We start from the raw sequence: 6,000 nt of genomic DNA, 5'->3' as shown, positions 1-6,000 counted from the left end.
AAGATGCTATTTTTTATAGAAACATCCATAGAAGCAGTTCTCTTTTACTCTGAGAGTGATTATTTCTGAGTAGCAGGTGGAGTGATTCATTCTTCTGTACATCTTGGAGGAAACTTTATTATTTGTGGGGGATAGTGTGTAGGGAGAGAAGAGCTCCAGCAATATTCAGGTATTACACATAACAAGCATAACAAGAATCAAATTCTTCCCCCACTCCAATTTCAAAGCCTGGAAGTAACACTCCACTTATCAGTCTCTGAGAAATCATATTATTCATAACAGGGACCATGATTCACATGAGTGGAGCAAAACGGAATTATCAAAAATAGATTTTGTAGATAAATCTGTAGCAAAAATATCTCTGACTTAGCAGTAAATTGGTTTTAATTATAGGAAGCACCAAAATTCCACTTAAGTTCTACCACCTTCTCCTCCACTTTGAATAACATTTATTGATCTCTCATGGTATCATTATACGTCAATGTATTTGGAAAGTAGGATTTTTTTGTGGGGTGGGTTTCTTTGGTGCTAGGGATTGAACACAGGGCCTTGTACATGCTAAACTTGGAAAACACAGGGTTTTTTCCCATATTTTTGTTTGAGGTGCAGGTGGATACAATACCTTTATTTTATTTTTATGTGGTGCTGAGGATCAAACCCAGGGCCTCACACATGCTAGTCCAGTGCTCTACCACTGAGCTACAACCACAGGCCGGAAAACAAGTTTTTAACATGAGATGCTTCTCTGCTTTCATGGTCCTTACCAAAGGAGACTTCCTTAGAATGTGAGGGTGATCTGGCTGTGCTATGTTACCCCATTGTTTACCAGTGTTGATTAGGCTGATCTGGCTGATTAGGCCAGGGTTTTCTTCTGCCCTCACCCCTTGTTTGTGTCCCTCCCAAAGCTAAGAGTTGGGTGGAAAAGGAAAACTTTCCTTGATAGAGGGTCATTCTTTGGTCAAGTGCATGAGTAGCTGCACTCTCCTATTAGAACCTCCAAACAAACTCTCAAATGAGACTTAAATATGCTTTGTGTTAATTGTGCTCATTCAATTAATCACCTTGAGTTGAGCATTTTCACTTTTATGTTTTATATATTGATTATTATTTTTAGTAGCAATGATTATAATAACCTGTAGAGTAGGTTAGAAGGGCATCACATTTGATGGAATTCGAATTCATGCCAGACCTATTATTTGTTTCAAATAGGAACAAAGTGATTTCAGTCCTTTTACCTGAACAGTTTTTCTCCTTCTGTTAACTTCCTGACTCTCCAAGAGCAATAAATCCTTTTTAGGGAATAGTAAATAAGAAAAGGCAGCTCAAATTTGATACCTACTACTGTATTATATTACACACACATAATATTCAGTGCCTAATGTTCAAGGAACTATGCAAGGGTTTTTAAGGGATGTAAAGATTAGAATGTCTGCTGTTTTCAGCTATAACAATAACAAAGGAATACAAAGACGTTTGTATTAAAAAGACATTAGTAAATATAAATAAATTTATTATTTTACTAAAGAGAAATCCAGTCTAGAGTTGGTACAGTGGCTCATGATGTCTTTTACTTCTTTGCTTCTCTGTCATCAATGGGTTGGCTTTTTTCTTTATAATGTTCACAAGAACTGTATTAGCTCTCTCACATCTTTACACAATCACATTGAATGGCAGAAAAATGGCAGTTTTTCCTCAACTACACCTTTTCACCAAGGAAGAAAATTTATCTCAGGAGCCTCTAGCACATTTCCTTCATTTCCTGCTGGTTCAAATTGAGTCATGTGTCTATACCTTAGCCTAAGGGAAGTTGGAAAAAGATCTGTGCTTGTGTGTGTGTGTGTGTGTGTGTGTGTGTGTGTGTGTTGTATATTATTGGATAGGAAACTAATAATTTCTTCCACTAAGAATAAGATGAAATCCAGGTGCTCCTTCAGAAGGTTTGTCTCTTATGGCAGAAGACAAGTTATACTTTTATTGCATTTCACTGTGGTAGATTCCTGGACACACTTATAGTCTTCAAATAGAAACCCCCTTCAAAATGATCAAAGAAAATTGCTCTAGGTACTTTGAATTTGCAGCAGCCAAGGCTGTTCTCTCCCACTGTTCCCAGTTTTTTTGTTATGAGATCTGATCTGGACACCTTTTCATAAATAATGTTTAGAAATCAAGTATCGATTTACATAACATGTTTTGGGGCAATGTTCTTTTTCTCCAAAATGCTCTTACCCTTCCTTCTCTGAATGTCCAAATACCATCCATCCTTTGAAGATAGTGAAATAATTCTTCTTGTTTATTTTACTTAAAATCTGTTGCATGCTTACTATGTAGTAAGAACTTCATAGTGCTATTTTTGGGGGGGAGGGGTGCCAGGGATTGAACTCAGGGGGCACTCTATTACTGAGCCACATCCCCAGTCCTTTTTATATTTTATTTAGGGACAGGGTCTTGCTAAGTTTCTGAAGCTGGGTTTGAACTCACAGTCCTCCTGCTTCAGCCTCCTGAGCTGCTGGGATTACAAGTATGTGCCACGGCACCTGGCTTCATAGTGCTCTTGAAGCACTTCAAGAGTTGGGAGCTCCGATTTCAACAAGCCATGAGCTCTGGTCTCATGGAGATTAATGGTAAATAAGAGTTACAAGTAACAATGATTTAATTAAGCTATGGGGGAAGAAGAGGGTACAATGGAAGGACAAGCAAGGATACTCACATTGTTGGTGGGAATGGTAGCAGAAAGGAAACTTTTTGGAAGATATCAGTGGTCTGAATGTGTACCTTCAAAATTCACATGTGGAAAATCTTTTTTTTTTTTTTTTTGTTAATTTTCTTTTAGTTGTTGATGGACATTTTATTTTATTTATTTATTTATTTATTTATTTATATGTAGTGCTGAGGATAGAACCCAGGGCCTCACACATGCCTAGCAAGCACTCTACCACTAAGGCACAACCCCAGCCCCACATATGGAAATCCTAATTGCCAATGTGATGGATGGTATTTAGGAAGTGGGGCCTTAGGTGATTAGGTAATGAGGGTGGAGAACCATCATGAATAGGATGAATACACTTATAAAAGAGATCCTGGAGAGTTCCTTGTCCTCTTTCTGACATATGAAGACACTATGAGAAGAGAGTTGCCCATGAACCAGGAAATAGCCTTTACTAGACACTGAATCTTCTGGCATCTTGACCTCGGACTTTCTAGTCTCCAGATCTGTAAGGAATAAATCTTTTTTGTTTTTTTCTGTACCAGGGACTACACCCAGGGGCACTTAACCACCGAGCCACATCCCCAGTCCTCTTATATTATATTTACAGACAGGGTCTCCCTGAGTTACTTAGGTCCTTACTAAGTTGCTGAGGCTGACTTTAAACTTGCGATCCTCCTGCCTTAGCCTCCTGAGCTGGGGATTACAGGCATGTGCCACCACGCCTGGCTAAGGCAACTTCTTTAGGTGGTAACTGAAGGAGTATGAATTGGTCTCTTTTAAATAATAGGAAAGAGCACCATTTGACTAAAGACCAAAGCAGGAGGAAGGAATTGATTCAAGAAGCCCTGGAAAGGCGGTTGGGGAGATAGCTCAGTCGATAGAGTACTTGCCTTACAAGCACTAAAGCCCTGAATTCGATCCCCAGCACCCCCCAAAAAAAAGAAGCTCTGGAGGAAGTATAAAGTAATTATAGTTCAAGTCTGTTTTAAAAATTTTTTTTCTAGTTGTAGATAAATAGCATGCCTTTATTTTATTTGCTTATTTTTGTATGTGGTGCTAGTCCTCATCCATGTGCCAGGCAAGCACTCTGCCACTGAAACCCAGCTCCTGCCCTATAGTTCCAATCTTTAGATACTACTTTAAAGGGTATTTCAGAAAACAGCTAAACCCTGTCTCAAGAAGGAAAAGGAAGTTGGGTGTGGTGGTGAACACCTGTAATACCAGGCATCTGAGGCAGGATTGCAAGTTCAAGGCCAACCTGGTCAATTTAATGAGACCCTGTCTCTAAATAAAACTTAAAAAGGAAAAGACTGGGGATGTGGCTCAGTAGTAGGTCATTGGCATTGTGTGAGGTCCTGGTTTGATCCCTAGTACTGTAAAGAAAAAAAAAAAAAAAAAAAACCCAAAACACAAGCTTTTAAAACTCCAAAACATTTGGGGTCTTCCATTGGGAAATAGCACCACCTGTCTAGGAGGAATTGATTCATAAAGCTCTAGAGGAAGTATAAAGTGATTATAGTTCCAATCCTGAAATGTTACTTTAAAAGCTATTTCATGAAGCACAATGAAAACTTGGTACCCATTAAAGAAAAAAAATGAAAAACAAAAAACATTAACTTGTTTGTAAGAGTTTCTTTTTTTTAATTTTTTTTACTTGTGGATGGACTTTTGTTTTACTTATTTATTTATATGTGGTGCTGAGGATCAAACCCAGAGAGTCACACATGTCAGGCAAGTGTTCTACCTCTGAGCTACAACCCCAGCCCCTGTAAGAGCTTTTTAAAAAGTTTCTTCATATTGACTGCTCTTTGTGGGTCAGGGTTCTAGGTTACTGTTGGGGACAGCCCTATCAGACCTGAAAAGCTACTTGTAAAATGAAATTAAAAAAAAAACAAAAACAAACAAACAAAAAAACAATGGCCATGTCATGACTCAAGTTTTCCAGTCACTTTTTAAATTTTAAAAATTTTTTTAGTTGTAGATGGCCACAATACATTTATTTATTTATTTTTATGTGCTGCTGAGGATCAAACTCAGTGCTTCACACATGCCAGGCAAGTACTCCACCACTGAGCCATAACTCCAGTCCATACTATGTCATGTTAGAGCATGTTCCAAAATCATGCTACTTTGATGAAAGCAGGAAGGGATTTTGATAGATAAGAAGGTTTTAGGATATGGTTGTTGTCTTGATAGGCCAGAATAGATGATATTTTAAGAACTTCAATTCCTCTTCTTAATTTATTCTAGGTCAACAATTCATCCTGGAACTTGAGAAGGCCCTTGTTTGATCCTGTCATTCTGATAGCTAAGTAAATATCAACTACCAAATCATGAGAAAATGTATTAAATGTGTTTTGTGAATTATTAAGGATACTATACGGGAAACTAAGGACTTTTATTATTAGGTTGGGAAGCTCTTTTTTGTTGTTGCTGAGGTTGGCCTCCAGCAAGGTTATTGTCTTAACCTTTTGAGTCACTGGGATTACAGGCATGCACCATTCTACCCAGCTTGGGAAGCATTTTTGATACCAGTTTTTATTTTTCATTCATTTATTAACTTTTGCAGTACTGGGATGCTCTACCATTGAGTTAATATCCCCAGGTCTTTTAATTTTTTTATTTTGAGACAGGGTCTTCTTGTTAAATTGCCACAGGTGGCCTGAATTTGAGATTCTCCTGCCTTAGCCTTCTGAGTAACTGGGATTACAGGTACGAGACGCCAGGCCCGGTTTTGACATCAGCTTTTTTTTTTTTTTTTGGGGGGGTGCTGGGGAATCGAACCCAGGGCCTTGTGCTTACAAGGCAAGCACTCTACCAACTGAGCTATCTTCCCGGCCCCTGACATCAGCTTTTAAAAGGGTTTCTCTGAGGGCAGAAATTTCTTGAATTTTTTTCCCCACCCACTTATAATGAGGTGTTGCTGAAGTTGTATGATGGCAAAATCTATAATTCGATGATTCTTTAACCTTTTGTCTTTTCTTAATAGAATTTATTTAGGAACTTTAAATTTTATCAGTGGACTTTAGAATAGTTTTAGATTTACAAAAATAATATACAAGGAATACAGAAAGTTCGCATATACTCCCCCTTTCCTCTATTAACATGTTACATTAATATATTTGTTACAATGAATGGATCAATATCAATACATTTATTAACTAAAGATTTCCTTTGTTTTTGTCTAAGTTTGTTTTATGTTCCAAGATCTCGTTCCACTGAAAACTATATTTAAATTTAGTAGAAAGAACTGAACTCAGGGGTGCTTAACCACTTAGCCACATCCTTGCCCC

Source organism: Sciurus carolinensis, chromosome 11 (genome assembly GCF_902686445.1).
Source record: "Sciurus carolinensis chromosome 11, mSciCar1.2, whole genome shotgun sequence".
Classification (NCBI taxonomy): Eukaryota; Metazoa; Chordata; class Mammalia; order Rodentia; family Sciuridae; genus Sciurus; species Sciurus carolinensis.
This window is presented reverse-complemented; position numbering follows the sequence as displayed.